This window comes from Rhinoderma darwinii, chromosome 2 (assembly GCF_050947455.1).
Source record: "Rhinoderma darwinii isolate aRhiDar2 chromosome 2, aRhiDar2.hap1, whole genome shotgun sequence".
Classification (NCBI taxonomy): domain Eukaryota; kingdom Metazoa; phylum Chordata; class Amphibia; order Anura; family Rhinodermatidae; genus Rhinoderma; species Rhinoderma darwinii.
This window is the reverse complement of record NC_134688.1, coordinates 215,783,900-215,807,478: the sequence shown is the minus strand read 5'-3', so window position 1 is coordinate 215,807,478 and position 23,579 is coordinate 215,783,900.

Below are 23,579 nucleotides of genomic sequence, written 5' to 3'. Positions count from 1 at the left end.
GAGTTCCGGTGATCTAATCCTCGCTGCTGGTATTAAAGAGATTCTCAGTCCCCTCGGAACAATTTGATTTTTAATATATGTCTCTAGTGTCTGAATTTCCCACCAAGCTCTTATGTGGTCCTTGTAGATTTTAGTTAACTGCCGAAAAGCTACGGTGATACTCATATTCTGGATGGATGGTGCAATCTCATTCTCTGAGAACACCTCCCTAGCGTCATGCATCCACTTATCCGTATTAATATCCCCTGTGAGGAATCCTGCCATCTCCAATTAAATTCCACAAACTAGAATAATTGATATATTACTATCTCACTGATAACCAAGGTTTTCGTTCCGTTAAATTGTAAAAATGACTGCCTGATTTGAACGATTAAAATAAATTTATTATGATATTCTTAAAAATGGGCCCTTAGAGCCAAATTAACAGGCTCAATCATTAGGTCAGCTATTATATATATATGCTGAATCCCAACGATTGACTGGTAATAGCGCCGTACCACGCTACACCTTGCGCTATGTTGCGCTCGTCCGGCTCTTAAAGCCACGTACAATACTCTGGTCAGCAATAGGGTCAAAACCTCCAAGGTTTGGTCGCAAGCCCCCTATTACGAGATCACTGACCAGTATACTTCTCAAAGTTAGATTGTTAGTTGTAATATTCTATCGTTAATCCTACGCGTTTCAGAACCACCGTTACTGGTGGAACCTCTTCAGGGATTATTAGTGTTAAACGATAATTTTTTTGATTTAAATGCCGGAGCGCACGGTTGTGTGCATTAATGAACCTCCCGGCCCGTGCACGATCAAGATACAATGGTCGCACACGAGCCGGCGAGGTGCCGGTCTTTTAAGCGGCTAGGGCCCGCCCCCCATATTGACATGCCCCCGGCGTACCACCAATCCACATCCGACACGTCACTCAGGACCTGTCAGGATTGTGGCACGCCTTCAATTTTCGGCAGCCAATAGGGTATATGTAAGACGACTAGCGTCCCTAGTAACGCTGGAGATCCAAAAGCGGATCCAATGCTTCCATGGGGAGTATTAAACTGTGAGTGGATGCAATGTCCTAAGTAGAGGACAATGCGCCGAACAACCGGCCCAAAAACCCCCATTACTACCAGATTGCAGAGTGAACACAGTGCACGGCATAAGAACGTCTGGCCGACATCACAGTTGCGTCTCGTTGCTATGACGACCACAGGACGCACACATATCACTGGGTAGGTTACAAGCATGCAACACTCCTCCTCAAATGAAATCGAGATGTTTAAACCTCCACAGACATCTACACGGGTTACTAGGGTGTACTTAATACTATATCAAGATGGTACATAACCATAGTACGAGGTAAAGACAGCTACCCATATTTACAAACCATGTATCCTTACAGTGTTCTATCTCTCCCTGGATTATAGATGACCCCTTCTCGTGTCTATTACAGGGGACATACTAAACCAGCTTGTATTTCAAGGGTACATGGTTGTGGATGACAAAAACGATGTCATAGAAAACACGCATACGAAATTTGTTCGTTCATACCCAGGGGAGCAGTGGTGCGCAGTCGAAAAATCCACTGTGCTTCCTTTTGGAGGATAATTTTATTAATATTCCCTCCTCTCATAGTGGGTCTCACGTATTCAACACCTTGGAATCTCAGAGAGGAACTATCCCCATTATGAAATTCCCAAACGTGACGCGATATTGGGGTATCCTCCTTCCTTCTGCAATCCCCTATATGATCCCGTATCCTCCTCCTGAACTCTCTGATAGTTTTGCCAACATACTGTTTTCCACATATACAGGTAATCATATAGACAATGCCCTTAGTCCGACAGTTGATATACGTTCTGTTCTCAAAAATCCTTCCCGTACTCATACTCTTGAAAGTCGTGCCACATTGAATAGAGGCACACGCCTTACATGATCCACATCTATACGTCCCTTTGAGGTTACCATTGAGCCACGTAGAAGAGGGGTCCTGTCTACCCATATGGCTATGTACCACATAATCCTTGATATTCCTACCCCTCCTGAACGTAATCAAGGGAGAATGTCCCACCAAATCTCCAATATCTGGATCAGCCTCAAGGATCCCCCAATAACATTGGAGGATTTCCCTGATCTCCGAACTAGCTGAGTCAAATGTGCCAATGACTCTGATGATATTGTCATCACTTTGCTTTGGTCTGGGATTCAATAAATCATCACGGTTACATCCTAGGGCGTTCTGATAAGCCCCTCTTAGAATGTGTCTCGGGTATCCTCTATTAATAAATCTGTTTTCCAGTTCACATGCCGATATTTTGAAATCAGATACAGTGGAACAGTTTCGTCGTGCCCTCAAGTATTGACCCTTTGGTATTCCCCGTTTTAAATTCATAGGGTGACAGCTCTCCCACCTAAGTAAGCTATTTGTGGCCGTTTCTTTACGAAACATGTTGGTATGAATATTTCCACCCGCGGATTTCGATATCACTATATCCAAAAAAGTAATTTTGTTCACACTAATTTCTGATGTGAAAAACAAACCTTTATCATTAACATTCAGTATGGCCACAAATTTCTCAAACTCCACCTGGGTCCCTTTCCATAATATTAAAATGTCATCGATGAATCTTATCCATAGTATGATATGCGATACCCATTGTTCCATTTTTTCACAAAAGACACATAACTCCTCCCACCAACCCAGGTATAAGTTCGCATACGTGGGTGCACAAGGGCTCCCCATCGCGACTCCCCTGAGTTGGTGGTAATATTTCTGGTCAAATAGAAAGAAATTGTGCTCAAGGATATATTTAAGGAGCGAGATAACAAATTCATTATGAGCTGCAAATTGGGTTCCTTTCCCCCTAAGGAAATGTTGAATGGCAAGACAACCCTGATCATGTGGGATAGAGCTATACAGTGCCTCAACATCTAAGGAGGCCAGTAAAACGTCCTGTTCACATCTAATACCATCCAACTTCCTTAGAGCATCCATCGTATCCCTGATATATGATGGGAGTGACACCACAAATGGTCTCAAAATCCTGTCAATATACAGGCTAGCATTTTGTGACAGACTGTTGATGCCCGAGACGATTGGTCTACCCTTTAATGGCTCCAGTCCTTTATGGATTTTTGGCAAACTATAAAAGGTAGCAATTTGGGGAAAATCAATCAGCATGAAGCTCATCTCCTTCTCACTAATAAGGTCCAAAGTTTTTGCAGGACCTAAAATCCCCTTCAATTGGTTTTTGAAAATCATCGTCGGATCTGTTTCTAGCACCCTATAACACTGTTTGTCTTGCAGTATTTTATAACACATCGCCTTGTACTTGATCCGGTCCATGACCACAGTATTCCCACCCTTATCGGATGGTTTGATAATAATACTGTCATCATTTTCCAGCGATCTAAGTCCTGCCATTTCCTCTCTGGTTGTATTAAATCGGCCACATTTAGATTTGTCTAGTGACCGAAGTTGATCCTCCACCACCTTAATGAACACATCGATCGGGGTATTATCGTTGAGAGGCGCGAATTTACTAGAAGGAACCCTTAGATCCGTGAATGGACCTTTTCCTTCCTCCCTTTGGCCTTCCTCCCATAACCCCTCCAACAGTCTGAGATCAGGAAGATCATCCTCCACTAAACCTAGCTCAAGACACTTGCGTCTATCATGTGTCCTAAAAAATTTTTTCCATTTTAGTTTTCTACCAAACAAGTTTAGGTCCTTCACCCATGTGAATAGGTTAAATCTACCTGTTGGGACAAATGATAGACCCCTCTTGAGTATGGCAACCTCATCCTTTGATAAGATACGTGAGGACAGGTTAATGACCTGTGTTTCCTCATCAACCCCACTCGAACTAGACCTTATAGTTCTCTCCTGTCCCTCAGGAGGTACTCTGAGATGGGGTGGCTCTTGGCTAAAAAACCAGCCCCCCTATTAGGGCCTTTGCCCCTCCCTCTACCTCTTGAATTGACCCGAGTAGGGTATCTGCTCATTCCCATTCCTCTTTGTCTTCTTTGATGGTTTCTACCTAGTTCAGAGTCTGAGCACTCTTGCTCTGATGAAGAAATGTCAGTGTCAGGGTTATGTGGTGCTGTCATTCTAGCACTATAGTCAAACACTCTCCCCTCCTTAAAATCCAGGGTATCGCGTACAAATTGAAAGTGCTTCCTCTCCTTTATGTGTCCTGTAAATTTCTCTACTGCCAATTGTAGGGTACTCTCTTTCCTCTCATATTCAAGGTTACTTGCGAATCTCTGAGCAGCAATTATGCTATCTTTCAGTTCTTGACTGCTTTTATTAATACACCTTTTCTCCTCCTCTAATAGAATATTCATAAATCTCAGAGAGGATTCTATGGACTCCTTTTCCCACTTTTTCAGGAGTTCCGGTGATCTAATCCTCGCTGCTGGTATTAAAGAGATTCTCAGTCCCCTCGGAACAATTTGATTTTTAATATATGTCTCTAGTGTCTGAATTTCCCACCAAGCTCTTATGTGGTCCTTGTAGATTTTAGTTAACTGCCGAAAAGCTACGGTGATACTCATATTCTGGATGGATGGTGCAATCTCATTCTCTGAGAACACCTCCCTAGCGTCATGCATCCACTTATCCGTATTAATATCCCCTGTGAGGAATCCTGCCATCTCCAATTAAATTCCACAAACTAGAATAATTGATATATTACTATCTCACTGATAACCAAGGTTTTCGTTCCGTTAAATTGTAAAAATGACTGCCTGATTTGAACGATTAAAATAAATTTATTATGATATTCTTAAAAATGGGCCCTTAGAGCCAAATTAACAGGCTCAATCATTAGGTCAGCTATTATATATATATGCTGAATCCCAACGATTGACTGGTAATAGCGCCGTACCACGCTACACCTTGCGCTATGTTGCGCTCGTCCGGCTCTTAAAGCCACGTACAATACTCTGGTCAGCAATAGGGTCAAAACCTCCAAGGTTTGGTCGCAAGCCCCCTATTACGAGATCACTGACCAGTATACTTCTCAAAGTTAGATTGTTAGTTGTAATATTCTATCGTTAATCCTACGCGTTTCAGAACCACCGTTACTGGTGGAACCTCTTCAGGGATTATTAGTGTTAAACGATAATTTTTTTGATTTAAATGCCGGAGCGCACGGTTGTGTGCATTAATGAACCTCCCGGCCCGTGCACGATCAAGATACAATGGTCGCACACGAGCCGGCGAGGTGCCGGTCTTTTAAGCGGCTAGGGCCCGCCCCCCATATTGACATGCCCCCGGCGTACCACCAATCCACATCCGACACGTCACTCAGGACCTGTCAGGATTGTGGCACGCCTTCAATTTTCGGCAGCCAATAGGGTATATGTAAGACGACTAGCGTCCCTAGTAACGCTGGAGATCCAAAAGCGGATCCAATGCTTCCATGGGGAGTATTAAACTGTGAGTGGATGCAATGTCCTAAGTAGAGGACAATGCGCCGAACAACCGGCCCAAAAACCCCCATTACTACCAGATTGCAGAGTGAACACAGTGCACGGCATAAGAACGTCTGGCCGACATCACAGTTGCGTCTCGTTGCTATGACGACCACAGGACGCACACATATCACTGGGTAGGTTACAAGCATGCAACACTCCTCCTCAAATGAAATCGAGATGTTTAAACCTCCACAGACATCTACACGGGTTACTAGGGTGTACTTAATACTATATCAAGATGGTACATAACCATAGTACGAGGTAAAGACAGCTACCCATATTTACAAACCATGTATCCTTACAGTGTTCTATCTCTCCCTGGATTATAGATGACCCCTTCTCGTGTCTATTACAGGGGACATACTAAACCAGCTTGTATTTCAAGGGTACATGGTTGTGGATGACAAAAACGATGTCATAGAAAACACGCATACGAAATTTGTTCGTTCATACCCAGGGGAGCAGTGGTGCGCAGTCGAAAAATCCACTGTGCTTCCTTTTGGTTTAGTATGTCCCCTGTAATAGACACGAGAAGGGGTCATCTATAATCCAGGGAGAGATAGAACACTGTAAGGATACATGGTTTGTAAATATGGGTAGCTGTCTTTACCTCGTACTATGGTTATGTACCATCTTGATATAGTATTAAGTACACCCTAGTAACCCGTGTAGATGTCTGTGGAGGTTTAAACATCTCGATTTCATTTGAGGAGGAGTGTTGCATGCTTGTAACCTACCCAGTGATATGTGTGCGTCCTGTGGTCGTCATAGCAACGAGACGCAACTGTGATGTCGGCCAGACGTTCTTATGCCGTGCACTGTGTTCACTCTGCAATCTGGTAGTAATGGGGGTTTTTGGGCCGGTTGTTCGGCGCATTGTCCTCTACTTAGGACATTGCATCCACTCACAGTTTAATACTCCCCATGGAAGCATTGGATCCGCTTTTGGATCTCCAGCGTTACTAGGGACGCTAGTCGTCTTACATATACCCTATTGGCTGCCGAAAATTGAAGGCGTGCCACAATCCTGACAGGTCCTGAGTGACGTGTCGGATGTGGATTGGTGGTACGCCGGGGGCATGTCAATATGGGGGGCGGGCCCTAGCCGCTTAAAAGACCGGCACCTCGCCGGCTCGTGTGCGACCATTGTATCTTGATCGTGCACGGGCCGGGAGGTTCATTAATGCACACAACCGTGCGCTCCGGCATTTAAATCAAAAAAATTATCGTTTAACACTAATAATCCCTGAAGAGGTTCCACCAGTAACGGTGGTTCTGAAACGCGTAGGATTAACGATAGAATATTACAACTAACAATCTAACTTTGAGAAGTATACTGGTCAGTGATCTCGTAATAGGGGGCTTGCGACCAAACCTTGGAGGTTTTGACCCTATTGCTGACCATAGTATTGTACGTGGCTTTAAGAGCCGGACGAGCGCAACATAGCGCAAGGTGTAGCGTGGTACGGCGCTATTACCAGTCAATCGTTGGGATTCAGCATATATATATAATAGCTGACCTAATGATTGAGCCTGTTAATTTGGCTCTAAGGGCCCATTTTTAAGAATATCATAATAAATTTATTTTAATCGTTCAAATCAGGCAGTCATTTTTACAATTTAACGGAACGAAAACCTTGGTTATCAGTGAGATAGTAATATATCAATTATTCTAGTTTGTGGAATTTAATTGGAGATGGCAGGATTCCTCACAGGGGATATTAATACGGATAAGTGGATGCATGACGCTAGGGAGGTGTTCTCAGAGAATGAGATTGCACCATCCATCCAGAATATGAGTATCACCGTAGCTTTTCGGCAGTTAACTAAAATCTACAAGGACCACATAAGAGCTTGGTGGGAAATTCAGACACTAGAGACATATATTAAAAATCAAATTGTTCCGAGGGGACTGAGAATCTCTTTAATACCAGCAGCGAGGATTAGATCACCGGAACTCCTGAAAAAGTGGGAAAAGGAGTCCATAGAATCCTCTCTGAGATTTATGAATATTCTATTAGAGGAGGAGAAAAGGTGTATTAATAAAAGCAGTCAAGAACTGAAAGATAGCATAATTGCTGCTCAGAGATTCGCAAGTAACCTTGAATATGAGAGGAAAGAGAGTACCCTACAATTGGCAGTAGAGAAATTTACAGGACACATAAAGGAGAGGAAGCACTTTCAATTTGTACGCGATACCCTGGATTTTAAGGAGGGGAGAGTGTTTGACTATAGTGCTAGAATGACAGCACCACATAACCCTGACACTGACATTTCTTCATCAGAGCAAGAGTGCTCAGACTCTGAACTAGGTAGAAACCATCAAAGAAGACAAAGAGGAATGGGAATGAGCAGATACCCTACTCGGGTCAATTCAAGAGGTAGAGGGAGGGGCAAAGGCCCTAATAGGGGGGCTGGTTTTTTAGCCAAGAGCCACCCCATCTCAGAGTACCTCCTGAGGGACAGGAGAGAACTATAAGGTCTAGTTCGAGTGGGGTTGATGAGGAAACACAGGTCATTAACCTGTCCTCACGTATCTTATCAAAGGATGAGGTTGCCATACTCAAGAGGGGTCTATCATTTGTCCCAACAGGTAGATTTAACCTATTCACATGGGTGAAGGACCTAAACTTGTTTGGTAGAAAACTAAAATGGAAAAAATTTTTTAGGACACATGATAGACGCAAGTGTCTTGAGCTAGGTTTAGTGGAGGATGATCTTCCTGATCTCAGACTGTTGGAGGGGTTATGGGAGGAAGGCCAAAGGGAGGAAGGAAAAGGTCCATTCACGGATCTAAGGGTTCCTTCTAGTAAATTCGCGCCTCTCAACGATAATACCCCGATCGATGTGTTCATTAAGGTGGTGGAGGATCAACTTCGGTCACTAGACAAATCTAAATGTGGCCGATTTAATACAACCAGAGAGGAAATGGCAGGACTTAGATCGCTGGAAAATGATGACAGTATTATTATCAAACCATCCGATAAGGGTGGGAATACTGTGGTCATGGACCGGATCAAGTACAAGGCGATGTGTTATAAAATACTGCAAGACAAACAGTGTTATAGGGTGCTAGAAACAGATCCGACGATGATTTTCAAAAACCAATTGAAGGGGATTTTAGGTCCTGCAAAAACTTTGGACCTTATTAGTGAGAAGGAGATGAGCTTCATGCTGATTGATTTTCCCCAAATTGCTACCTTTTATAGTTTGCCAAAAATCCATAAAGGACTGGAGCCATTAAAGGGTAGACCAATCGTCTCGGGCATCAACAGTCTGTCACAAAATGCTAGCCTGTATATTGACAGGATTTTGAGACCATTTGTGGTGTCACTCCCATCATATATCAGGGATACGATGGATGCTCTAAGGAAGTTGGATGGTATTAGATGTGAACAGGACGTTTTACTGGCCTCCTTAGATGTTGAGGCACTGTATAGCTCTATCCCACATGATCAGGGTTGTCTTGCCATTCAACATTTCCTTAGGGGGAAAGGAACCCAATTTGCAGCTCATAATGAATTTGTTATCTCGCTCCTTAAATATATCCTTGAGCACAATTTCTTTCTATTTGACCAGAAATATTACCACCAACTCAGGGGAGTCGCGATGGGGAGCCCTTGTGCACCCACGTATGCGAACTTATACCTGGGTTGGTGGGAGGAGTTATGTGTCTTTTGTGAAAAAATGGAACAATGGGTATCGCATATCATACTATGGATAAGATTCATCGATGACATTTTAATATTATGGAAAGGGACCCAGGTGGAGTTTGAGAAATTTGTGGCCATACTGAATGTTAATGATAAAGGTTTGTTTTTCACATCAGAAATTAGTGTGAACAAAATTACTTTTTTGGATATAGTGATATCGAAATCCGCGGGTGGAAATATTCATACCAACATGTTTCGTAAAGAAACGGCCACAAATAGCTTACTTAGGTGGGAGAGCTGTCACCCTATGAATTTAAAACGGGGAATACCAAAGGGTCAATACTTGAGGGCACGACGAAACTGTTCCACTGTATCTGATTTCAAAATATCGGCATGTGAACTGGAAAACAGATTTATTAATAGAGGATACCCGAGACACATTCTAAGAGGGGCTTATCAGAACGCCCTAGGATGTAACCGTGATGATTTATTGAATCCCAGACCAAAGCAAAGTGATGACAATATCATCAGAGTCATTGGCACATTTGACTCAGCTAGTTCGGAGATCAGGGAAATCCTCCAATGTTATTGGGGGATCCTTGAGGCTGATCCAGATATTGGAGATTTGGTGGGACATTCTCCCTTGATTACGTTCAGGAGGGGTAGGAATATCAAGGATTATGTGGTACATAGCCATATGGGTAGACAGGACCCCTCTTCTACGTGGCTCAATGGTAACCTCAAAGGGACGTATAGATGTGGATCATGTAAGGCGTGTGCCTCTATTCAATGTGGCACGACTTTCAAGAGTATGAGTACGGGAAGGATTTTTGAGAACAGAACGTATATCAACTGTCGGACTAAGGGCATTGTCTATATGATTACCTGTATATGTGGAAAACAGTATGTTGGCAAAACTATCAGAGAGTTCAGGAGGAGGATACGGGATCATATAGGGGATTGCAGAAGGAAGGAGGATACCCCAATATCGCGTCACGTTTGGGAATTTCATAATGGGGATAGTTCCTCTCTGAGATTCCAAGGTGTTGAATACGTGAGACCCACTATGAGAGGAGGGAATATTAATAAAATTATCCTCCAAAAGGAAGCACAGTGGATTTTTCGACTGCGCACCACTGCTCCCCTGGGTATGAACGAACAAATTTCGTATGCGTGTTTTCTATGACATCGTTTTTGTCATCCACAACCATGTACCCTTGAAATACAAGCTGGTTTAGTATGTCCCCTGTAATAGACACGAGAAGGGGTCATCTATAATCCAGGGAGAGATAGAACACTGTAAGGATACATGGTTTGTAAATATGGGTAGCTGTCTTTACCTCGTACTATGGTTATGTACCATCTTGATATAGTATTAAGTACACCCTAGTAACCCGTGTAGATGTCTGTGGAGGTTTAAACATCTCGATTTCATTTGAGGAGGAGTGTTGCATGCTTGTAACCTACCCAGTGATATGTGTGCGTCCTGTGGTCGTCATAGCAACGAGACGCAACTGTGATGTCGGCCAGACGTTCTTATGCCGTGCACTGTGTTCACTCTGCAATCTGGTAGTAATGGGGGTTTTTGGGCCGGTTGTTCGGCGCATTGTCCTCTACTTAGGACATTGCATCCACTCACAGTTTAATACTCCCCATGGAAGCATTGGATCCGCTTTTGGATCTCCAGCGTTACTAGGGACGCTAGTCGTCTTACATATACCCTATTGGCTGCCGAAAATTGAAGGCGTGCCACAATCCTGACAGGTCCTGAGTGACGTGTCGGATGTGGATTGGTGGTACGCCGGGGGCATGTCAATATGGGGGGCGGGCCCTAGCCGCTTAAAAGACCGGCACCTCGCCGGCTCGTGTGCGACCATTGTATCTTGATCGTGCACGGGCCGGGAGGTTCATTAATGCACACAACCGTGCGCTCCGGCATTTAAATCAAAAAAATTATCGTTTAACACTAATAATCCCTGAAGAGGTTCCACCAGTAACGGTGGTTCTGAAACGCGTAGGATTAACGATAGAATATTACAACTAACAATCTAACTTTGAGAAGTATACTGGTCAGTGATCTCGTAATAGGGGGCTTGCGACCAAACCTTGGAGGTTTTGACCCTATTGCTGACCAGAGTATTGTACGTGGCTTTAAGAGCCGGACGAGCGCAACATAGCGCAAGGTGTAGCGTGGTACGGCGCTATTACCAGTCAATCGTTGGGATTCAGCATATATATATAATAGCTGACCTAATGATTGAGCCTGTTAATTTGGCTCTAAGGGCCCATTTTTAAGAATATCATAATAAATTTATTTTAATCGTTCAAATCAGGCAGTCATTTTTACAATTTAACGGAACGAAAACCTTGGTTATCAGTGAGATAGTAATATATCAATTATTCTAGTTTGTGGAATTTAATTGGAGATGGCAGGATTCCTCACAGGGGATATTAATACGGATAAGTGGATGCATGACGCTAGGGAGGTGTTCTCAGAGAATGAGATTGCACCATCCATCCAGAATATGAGTATCACCGTAGCTTTTCGGCAGTTAACTAAAATCTACAAGGACCACATAAGAGCTTGGTGGGAAATTCAGACACTAGAGACATATATTAAAAATCAAATTGTTCCGAGGGGACTGAGAATCTCTTTAATACCAGCAGCGAGGATTAGATCACCGGAACTCCTGAAAAAGTGGGAAAAGGAGTCCATAGAATCCTCTCTGAGATTTATGAATATTCTATTAGAGGAGGAGAAAAGGTGTATTAATAAAAGCAGTCAAGAACTGAAAGATAGCATAATTGCTGCTCAGAGATTCGCAAGTAACCTTGAATATGAGAGGAAAGAGAGTACCCTACAATTGGCAGTAGAGAAATTTACAGGACACATAAAGGAGAGGAAGCACTTTCAATTTGTACGCGATACCCTGGATTTTAAGGAGGGGAGAGTGTTTGACTATAGTGCTAGAATGACAGCACCACATAACCCTGACACTGACATTTCTTCATCAGAGCAAGAGTGCTCAGACTCTGAACTAGGTAGAAACCATCAAAGAAGACAAAGAGGAATGGGAATGAGCAGATACCCTACTCGGGTCAATTCAAGAGGTAGAGGGAGGGGCAAAGGCCCTAATAGGGGGGCTGGTTTTTTAGCCAAGAGCCACCCCATCTCAGAGTACCTCCTGAGGGACAGGAGAGAACTATAAGGTCTAGTTCGAGTGGGGTTGATGAGGAAACACAGGTCATTAACCTGTCCTCACGTATCTTATCAAAGGATGAGGTTGCCATACTCAAGAGGGGTCTATCATTTGTCCCAACAGGTAGATTTAACCTATTCACATGGGTGAAGGACCTAAACTTGTTTGGTAGAAAACTAAAATGGAAAAAATTTTTTAGGACACATGATAGACGCAAGTGTCTTGAGCTAGGTTTAGTGGAGGATGATCTTCCTGATCTCAGACTGTTGGAGGGGTTATGGGAGGAAGGCCAAAGGGAGGAAGGAAAAGGTCCATTCACGGATCTAAGGGTTCCTTCTAGTAAATTCGCGCCTCTCAACGATAATACCCCGATCGATGTGTTCATTAAGGTGGTGGAGGATCAACTTCGGTCACTAGACAAATCTAAATGTGGCCGATTTAATACAACCAGAGAGGAAATGGCAGGACTTAGATCGCTGGAAAATGATGACAGTATTATTATCAAACCATCCGATAAGGGTGGGAATACTGTGGTCATGGACCGGATCAAGTACAAGGCGATGTGTTATAAAATACTGCAAGACAAACAGTGTTATAGGGTGCTAGAAACAGATCCGACGATGATTTTCAAAAACCAATTGAAGGGGATTTTAGGTCCTGCAAAAACTTTGGACCTTATTAGTGAGAAGGAGATGAGCTTCATGCTGATTGATTTTCCCCAAATTGCTACCTTTTATAGTTTGCCAAAAATCCATAAAGGACTGGAGCCATTAAAGGGTAGACCAATCGTCTCGGGCATCAACAGTCTGTCACAAAATGCTAGCCTGTATATTGACAGGATTTTGAGACCATTTGTGGTGTCACTCCCATCATATATCAGGGATACGATGGATGCTCTAAGGAAGTTGGATGGTATTAGATGTGAACAGGACGTTTTACTGGCCTCCTTAGATGTTGAGGCACTGTATAGCTCTATCCCACATGATCAGGGTTGTCTTGCCATTCAACATTTCCTTAGGGGGAAAGGAACCCAATTTGCAGCTCATAATGAATTTGTTATCTCGCTCCTTAAATATATCCTTGAGCACAATTTCTTTCTATTTGACCAGAAATATTACCACCAACTCAGGGGAGTCGCGATGGGGAGCCCTTGTGCACCCACGTATGCGAACTTATACCTGGGTTGGTGGGAGGAGTTATGTGTCTTTTGTGAAAAAATGGAACAATGGGTATCGCATATCATACTATGGATAAGATTCATCGATGACATTTTAATATTATGGAAAGGGACCCAGGTGGAGTTTGAGAAATTTGTGGCCATACTGAATGTTAATGATAAAGGTTTGTTTTTCACATCAGAAATTAGTGTGAACAAAATTACTTTTTTGGATATAGTGATATCGAAATCCGCGGGTGGAAATATTCATACCAACATGTTTCGTAAAGAAACGGCCACAAATAGCTTACTTAGGTGGGAGAGCTGTCACCCTATGAATTTAAAACGGGGAATACCAAAGGGTCAATACTTGAGGGCACGACGAAACTGTTCCACTGTATCTGATTTCAAAATATCGGCATGTGAACTGGAAAACAGATTTATTAATAGAGGATACCCGAGACACATTCTAAGAGGGGCTTATCAGAACGCCCTAGGATGTAACCGTGATGATTTATTGAATCCCAGACCAAAGCAAAGTGATGACAATATCATCAGAGTCATTGGCACATTTGACTCAGCTAGTTCGGAGATCAGGGAAATCCTCCAATGTTATTGGGGGATCCTTGAGGCTGATCCAGATATTGGAGATTTGGTGGGACATTCTCCCTTGATTACGTTCAGGAGGGGTAGGAATATCAAGGATTATGTGGTACATAGCCATATGGGTAGACAGGACCCCTCTTCTACGTGGCTCAATGGTAACCTCAAAGGGACGTATAGATGTGGATCATGTAAGGCGTGTGCCTCTATTCAATGTGGCACGACTTTCAAGAGTATGAGTACGGGAAGGATTTTTGAGAACAGAACGTATATCAACTGTCGGACTAAGGGCATTGTCTATATGATTACCTGTATATGTGGAAAACAGTATGTTGGCAAAACTATCAGAGAGTTCAGGAGGAGGATACGGGATCATATAGGGGATTGCAGAAGGAAGGAGGATACCCCAATATCGCGTCACGTTTGGGAATTTCATAATGGGGATAGTTCCTCTCTGAGATTCCAAGGTGTTGAATACGTGAGACCCACTATGAGAGGAGGGAATATTAATAAAATTATCCTCCAAAAGGAAGCACAGTGGATTTTTCGACTGCGCACCACTGCTCCCCTGGGTATGAACGAACAAATTTCGTATGCGTGTTTTCTATGACATCGTTTTTGTCATCCACAACCATGTACCCTTGAAATACAAGCTGGTTTAGTATGTCCCCTGTAATAGACACGAGAAGGGGTCATCTATAATCCAGGGAGAGATAGAACACTGTAAGGATACATGGTTTGTAAATATGGGTAGCTGTCTTTACCTCGTACTATGGTTATGTACCATCTTGATATAGTATTAAGTACACCCTAGTAACCCGTGTAGATGTCTGTGGAGGTTTAAACATCTCGATTTCATTTGAGGAGGAGTGTTGCATGCTTGTAACCTACCCAGTGATATGTGTGCGTCCTGTGGTCGTCATAGCAACGAGACGCAACTGTGATGTCGGCCAGACGTTCTTATGCCGTGCACTGTGTTCACTCTGCAATCTGGTAGTAATGGGGGTTTTTGGGCCGGTTGTTCGGCGCATTGTCCTCTACTTAGGACATTGCATCCACTCACAGTTTAATACTCCCCATGGAAGCATTGGATCCGCTTTTGGATCTCCAGCGTTACTAGGGACGCTAGTCGTCTTACATATACCCTATTGGCTGCCGAAAATTGAAGGCGTGCCACAATCCTGACAGGTCCTGAGTGACGTGTCGGATGTGGATTGGTGGTACGCCGGGGGCATGTCAATATGGGGGGCGGGCCCTAGCCGCTTAAAAGACCGGCACCTCGCCGGCTCGTGTGCGACCATTGTATCTTGATCGTGCACGGGCCGGGAGGTTCATTAATGCACACAACCGTGCGCTCCGGCATTTAAATCAAAAAAATTATCGTTTAACACTAATAATCCCTGAAGAGGTTCCACCAGTAACGGTGGTTCTGAAACGCGTAGGATTAACGATAGAATATTACAACTAACAATCTAACTTTGAGAAGTATACTGGTCAGTGATCTCGTAATAGGGGGCTTGCGACCAAACCTTGGAGGTTTTGACCCTATTGCTGACCAGAGTATTGTACGTGGCTTTAAGAGCCGGACGAGCGCAACATAGCGCAAGGTGTAGCGTGGTACGGCGCTATTACCAGTCAATCGTTGGGATTCAGCATATATATATAATAGCTGACCTAATGATTGAGCCTGTTAATTTGGCTCTAAGGGCCCATTTTTAAGAATATCATAATAAATTTATTTTAATCGTTCAAATCAGGCAGTCATTTTTACAATTTAACGGAACGAAAACCTTGGTTATCAGTGAGATAGTAATATATCAATTATTCTAGTTTGTGGAATTTAATTGGAGATGGCAGGATTCCTCACAGGGGATATTAATACGGATAAGTGGATGCATGACGCTAGGGAGGTGTTCTCAGAGAATGAGATTGCACCATCCATCCAGAATATGAGTATCACCGTAGCTTTTCGGCAGTTAACTAAAATCTACAAGGACCACATAAGAGCTTGGTGGGAAATTCAGACACTAGAGACATATATTAAAAATCAAATTGTTCCGAGGGGACTGAGAATCTCTTTAATACCAGCAGCGAGGATTAGATCACCGGAACTCCTGAAAAAGTGGGAAAAGGAGTCCATAGAATCCTCTCTGAGATTTATGAATATTCTATTAGAGGAGGAGAAAAGGTGTATTAATAAAAGCAGTCAAGAACTGAAAGATAGCATAATTGCTGCTCAGAGATTCGCAAGTAACCTTGAATATGAGAGGAAAGAGAGTACCCTACAATTGGCAGTAGAGAAATTTACAGGACACATAAAGGAGAGGAAGCACTTTCAATTTGTACGCGATACCCTGGATTTTAAGGAGGGGAGAGTGTTTGACTATAGTGCTAGAATGACAGCACCACATAACCCTGACACTGACATTTCTTCATCAGAGCAAGAGTGCTCAGACTCTGAACTAGGTAGAAACCATCAAAGAAGACAAAGAGGAATGGGAATGAGCAGATACCCTACTCGGGTCAATTCAAGAGGTAGAGGGAGGGGCAAAGGCCCTAATAGGGGGGCTGGTTTTTTAGCCAAGAGCCACCCCATCTCAGAGTACCTCCTGAGGGACAGGAGAGAACTATAAGGTCTAGTTCGAGTGGGGTTGATGAGGAAACACAGGTCATTAACCTGTCCTCACGTATCTTATCAAAGGATGAGGTTGCCATACTCAAGAGGGGTCTATCATTTGTCCCAACAGGTAGATTTAACCTATTCACATGGGTGAAGGACCTAAACTTGTTTGGTAGAAAACTAAAATGGAAAAAATTTTTTAGGACACATGATAGACGCAAGTGTCTTGAGCTAGGTTTAGTGGAGGATGATCTTCCTGATCTCAGACTGTTGGAGGGGTTATGGGAGGAAGGCCAAAGGGAGGAAGGAAAAGGTCCATTCACGGATCTAAGGGTTCCTTCTAGTAAATTCGCGCCTCTCAACGATAATACCCCGATCGATGTGTTCATTAAGGTGGTGGAGGATCAACTTCGGTCACTAGACAAATCTAAATGTGGCCGATTTAATACAACCAGAGAGGAAATGGCAGGACTTAGATCGCTGGAAAATGATGACAGTATTATTATCAAACCATCCGATAAGGGTGGGAATACTGTGGTCATGGACCGGATCAAGTACAAGGCGATGTGTTATAAAATACTGCAAGACAAACAGTGTTATAGGGTGCTAGAAACAGATCCGACGATGATTTTCAAAAACCAATTGAAGGGGATTTTAGGTCCTGCAAAAACTTTGGACCTTATTAGTGAGAAGGAGATGAGCTTCATGCTGATTGATTTTCCCCAAATTGCTACCTTTTATAGTTTGCCAAAAATCCATAAAGGACTGGAGCCATTAAAGGGTAGACCAATCGTCTCGGGCATCAACAGTCTGTCACAAAATGCTAGCCTGTATATTGACAGGATTTTGAGACCATTTGTGGTGTCACTCCCATCATATATCAGGGATACGATGGATGCTCTAAGGAAGTTGGATGGTATTAGATGTGAACAGGACGTTTTACTGGCCTCCTTAGATGTTGAGGCACTGTATAGCTCTATCCCACATGATCAGGGTTGTCTTGCCATTCAACATTTCCTTAGGGGGAAAGGAACCCAATTTGCAGCTCATAATGAATTTGTTATCTCGCTCCTTAAATATATCCTTGAGCACAATTTCTTTCTATTTGACCAGAAATATTACCACCAACTCAGGGGAGTCGCGATGGGGAGCCCTTGTGCACCCACGTATGCGAACTTATACCTGGGTTGGTGGGAGGAGTTATGTGTCTTTTGTGAAAAAATGGAACAATGGGTATCGCATATCATACTATGGATAAGATTCATCGATGACATTTTAATATTATGGAAAGGGACCCAGGTGGAGTTTGAGAAATTTGTGGCCATACTGAATGTTAATGATAAAGGTTTGTTTTTCACATCAGAAATTAGTGTGAACAAAATTACTTTTTTGGATATAGTGATATCGAAATCCGCGGGTGGAAATATTCATACCAACATGTTTCGTAAAGAAACGGCCACAAATAGCTTACTTAGGTGGGAGAGCTGTCACCCTATGAATTTAAAACGGGGAATACCAAAGGGTCAATACTTGAGGGCACGACGAAACTGTTCCACTGTATCTGATTTCAAAATATCGGCATGTGAACTGGAAAACAGATTTATTAATAGAGGATACCCGAGACACATTCTAAGAGGGGCTTATCAGAACGCCCTAGGATGTAACCGTGATGATTTATTGAATCCCAGACCAAAGCAAAGTGATGACAATATCATCAGAGTCATTGGCACATTTGACTCAGCTAGTTCGGAGATCAGGGAAATCCTCCAATGTTATTGGGGGATCCTTGAGGCTGATCCAGATATTGGAGATTTGGTGGGACATTCTCCCTTGATTACGTTCAGGAGGGGTAGGAATATCAAGGATTATGTGGTACATAGCCATATGGGTAGACAGGACCCCTCTTCTACGTGGCTCAATGGTAACCTCAAAGGGACGTATAGATGTGGATCATGTAAGGCGTGTGCCTCTATTCAATGTGGCACGACTTTCAAGAGTATGAGTACGGGAAGGATTTTTGAGAACAGAACGTATATCAACTGTCGGACTAAGGGCATTGTCTATATGATTACCTGTATATGTGGAAAACAGTATGTTGGCAAAACTATCAGAGAGTTCAGGAGGAGGATACGGGATCATATAGGGGATTGCAGAAGGAAGGAGGATACCCCAATATCGCGTCACGTTTGGGAATTTCATAATGGGGATAGTTCCTCTCTGAGATTCCAAGGTGTTGAATACGTGAGACCCACTATGAGAGGAGGGAATATTAATAAAATTATCCTCCAAAAGGAAGCACAGTGGATTTTTCGACTGCGCACCACTGCTCCCCTGGGTATGAACGAACAAATTTCGTATGCGTGTTTTCTATGACATCGTTTTTGTCATCCACAACCATGTACCCTTGAAATACAAGCTGGTTTAGTATGTCCCCTGTAATAGACACGAGAAGGGGTCATCTATAATCCAGGGAGAGATAGAACACTGTAAGGATACATGGTTTGTAAATATGGGTAGCTGTCTTTACCTCGTACTATGGTTATGTACCATCTTGATATAGTATTAAGTACACCCTAGTAACCCGTGTAGATGTCTGTGGAGGTTTAAACATCTCGATTTCATTTGAGGAGGAGTGTTGCATGCTTGTAACCTACCCAGTGATATGTGTGCGTCCTGTGGTCGTCATAGCAACGAGACGCAACTGTGATGTCGGCCAGACGTTCTTATGCCGTGCACTGTGTTCACTCTGCAATCTGGTAGTAATGGGGGTTTTTGGGCCGGTTGTTCGGCGCATTGTCCTCTACTTAGGACATTGCATCCACTCACAGTTTAATACTCCCCATGGAAGCATTGGATCCGCTTTTGGATCTCCAGCGTTACTAGGGACGCTAGTCGTCTTACATATACCCTATTGGCTGCCGAAAATTGAAGGCGTGCCACAATCCTGACAGGTCCTGAGTGACGTGTCGGATGTGGATTGGTGGTACGCCGGGGGCATGTCAATATGGGGGGCGGGCCCTAGCCGCTTAAAAGACCGGCACCTCGCCGGCTCGTGTGCGACCATTGTATCTTGATCGTGCACGGGCCGGGAGGTTCATTAATGCACACAACCGTGCGCTCCGGCATTTAAATCAAAAAAATTATCGTTTAACACTAATAATCCCTGAAGAGGTTCCACCAGTAACGGTGGTTCTGAAACGCGTAGGATTAACGATAGAATATTACAACTAACAATCTAACTTTGAGAAGTATACTGGTCAGTGATCTCGTAATAGGGGGCTTGCGACCAAACCTTGGAGGTTTTGACCCTATTGCTGACCAGAGTATTGTACGTGGCTTTAAGAGCCGGACGAGCGCAACATAGCGCAAGGTGTAGCGTGGTACGGCGCTATTACCAGTCAATCGTTGGGATTCAGCATATATATATAATAGCTGACCTAATGATTGAGCCTGTTAATTTGGCTCTAAGGGCCCATTTTTAAGAATATCATAATAAATTTATTTTAATCGTTCAAATCAGGCAGTCATTTTTACAATTTAACGGAACGAAAACCTTGGTTATCAGTGAGATAGTAATATATTAGTTTTCTAAATGGGGTAATTTATGCGGGATTTCTATCGTTCTGGCAGCTCAAAGCCTCTCCAAATGTTCAGTGGGGCCTAGAACATTTTCAAGCAAAATGTGTACTGAAAGCTTCCGGGTGCTCCCTCCCTTTCGGGCCCTGCCGTGTGTCCAGGCAACGCATTAGGGTCACAATGGGGGCATTTTTTAAAACAGGGTGATAGATTTTGGGGTGTGTTTCTTCATTCTCATGGTCGCTTTACAAAGAAATCGGTCCTTAAAGTGATACTTTTATATTAAAAGTGATTTATTTATTTTTATTTCACCTACTATGCATTAAATTTAGCAAAAAACTGTGGGGTCAAAATACTCACTACACCCCTAGATAAATACCTTAAGGGGTTTAGTTTTCTAAATGGGGTCGTTTATGGGGAGTTTCTATCGTTCTGGTAGTTCAAAACCTCTCCAAATGTACAGTGGGGCCTAAAACATTTTCAAGCAAAATATGAGTCCTGAAAGCCTCTTGGTGCTCCCTCCCTTTCGGGCCCTGCTGTGTGTCCAGGCAACGCATTAGGGTCACAATGGGGGCATTTTTGAAAACAGGAGAAACAGGGTGATAGATTTTGGGGTGTGTTTCTTCATTCTCATGGTCGCTTTACAAAGAAATCGGTCTTCAAAGTGATACTTTTATGAAAAAAGTGAAATTATATTTTTTTACGCCTGCTTTGAATGAATTCTTACAAAAAAAACTGTGGGGTCAAAATACTTACAATACCCCTTAATAAATACCTTAAGGGGTGTAGTTTTCAAAATGGGGTCACTTTTAGGGGTTTCCACCATTCTGACACCTATGAGCCTCTGGAAACCTGGCTTGGTGCAGGAAAACAAAATGTACTTCAAAATTTATAAAATTATTACTAAATTTGTAAGTCTTCTAAATTGCTCAAAAATTATTATTTTTTTTTTCAAAAGTGCTGCCAAAATAGAGTAAAGAGATGGAAATATATATTTAATAAAACAAATCGTACAGTATGTACTTACATATGTGACATATTGCAGTTAAAAATAGGGAAAAATGATAATTTTGACAAAATGTCTTCAATTTTTCTATTTTTTAATTAATTTACGCAAATCGTATCAGTCTACTTTTACCACTAAAATAAAGTACAACATGTGACGAAAAAAACAATGTCAGAATTACTTGGATATTCAAAACTTTCACAGAGTAAGGCTGGGTTCACACGACCATGTTACGTCCGTAATGTACGGAACGTATTTCGGCCGGAAGACCCGGACCGAACACAGTGCAGGGAGCCGGGCTCCTAGCATCATAGTGATGTACGATGCTAGGAGTCCCTGCCTCTGCGTGGAACTACTGTCCCATACTGTAATCATGTTTTCACTACGGGACAGTAGTTCCACGCAGAGGCAGGGACTCTCCTAGCATCGTACATCACTATGATGCTAGGAGCCCGGCTCCCTGCACTGTGTTCGGTCCGGGTCTTCCGGCCGAAATACGTTCCGTACATTACGGACGTAACATGGTCGTGTGAACCCAGCCTTATTCTTTGATAAAGTCACACATACCAGATTTGACAAATCTGGCTTGGTCATTAAGGTCCAAACAGGCCCGGTCATTAAGGGGTTAATATACAGGGTGTCTCAAAAAGGATGGAGCAAAATTATAGCCTCAGTATTCATAACCAAGAGAACATAACACAAAATTTATTAACATGAAAAGGCACACTATCAATCCAAGTTTTAACTATACACTACAAATGTTCAAAGTGATTTCCATTGGTGACATGGCAGATGTATAGGCGGTAGTTCAGTTCTGTCCAGACGCGCGTCTGCATATCATCGGATATGGACTCACTGTTTCAGTGATGCGTTGTCTTACCTGTGGGGGAGGGGGACAGATACACTGAGTCTTGTTTCAATAGTTTTTTATTAGTTTTTGCAAGAAAACAGAACATGTTCAAATTTAAACATTGCGATATCATCGGTACAATCAATCATCTCTACATAAAGAGCAAGAGTTCAGGCAGTCGTGACTGGAGAGATGTCATTGGGGAGAGACAGTGACCTCGAGGTCAAATGAACAATCGTGTTATGTGTTGTAGTACACACTAGTAGACCATGGATTCCATATTGTTGAGAATTTGTGGAACGAAGAGTTACCCAAGGAGATGATTTTTTCATATGCATATGTTGTATTGATAAGAGTAATCAGTTCTCCTAATAGCGGGGCAGCGACCTCCTTCCAATGGCGAGTCACCACCAGTTTGGCCATGGCCAAGATTTTGCAAATCAAGCATCGTAGCGCTACAGGTATTGAAGATACACTGAGTCTTGATGTAGCCCTCACAGAAAGAAGTTACAGGGTGTTAGGCCCCATTCACATCGCGTTTGTGCTATCCGCCGAGCGTATCAGTTTTTTATAAAAACGTGGACCAATGAAAACTTATACAAACCGTACCATTTTCTGTTTACGTGTTTTTTATAACGTGTACGTCTAGCGTATACTCATACGTTTCTGTCCATTTGTTACATAAAAAAAGTTGACGTTTTTTAAGTGAACACTGATAGAAACCCCTCCAAAAAATTGATAATTTACTGTATGTAAAATGATACAAACGTATAGCATTACGTTTGCATACGTCGTCCATTGAGAGCAATGCTAAAAAAAAACACATTACGTCGCGTATACCTTTTTTTGAAGTACAGAATAGCGCAGCAGACTACACTTTCAGTACTTTAAAAAAACAAAAACAGTATCCCAGCGTAAACCATGACAAACCTAGACCAAACAGATGCTATTTTGGTCTAGGTTTGACCTATTATGGTCTATGTATATGCTGAGCTATACGTTAATACTCTTTTAGTGTTTAAAAACGTATACGCTCGGCGGCTAGCACAAACGCAATGTGAATGGGGCCTTAGATGTAGCGATCGTGGAGGTCAGCGCAACATTGGTGAATCATTGTTTCCGGCGCGGCCGATCCAACATTCCGGTAGAGTTTCATTCAGGTATCGGCGAACTTCCAAATGAAAATGTGGAGGTGCAGCATCCTGCGGATAGAGGAAGATCTGCTAAACATAGTCTATCTGTGGCATACGTCATTCCTTTACTATGTCCCAATAGGAATGGCCAGTGTCAGTGTCCTCGGCCAAGAAAAGGGACCGTAGACTTCGCACCTGCTCATTGCACAGAACACGTCATGTGCTCGATAAGGCCACATGGTTTTTCTGAGCCCCAAATTCTAACGTTGTGACGATTAACCTTCCCACTGAGGTAAAAGGTCGCCTCATC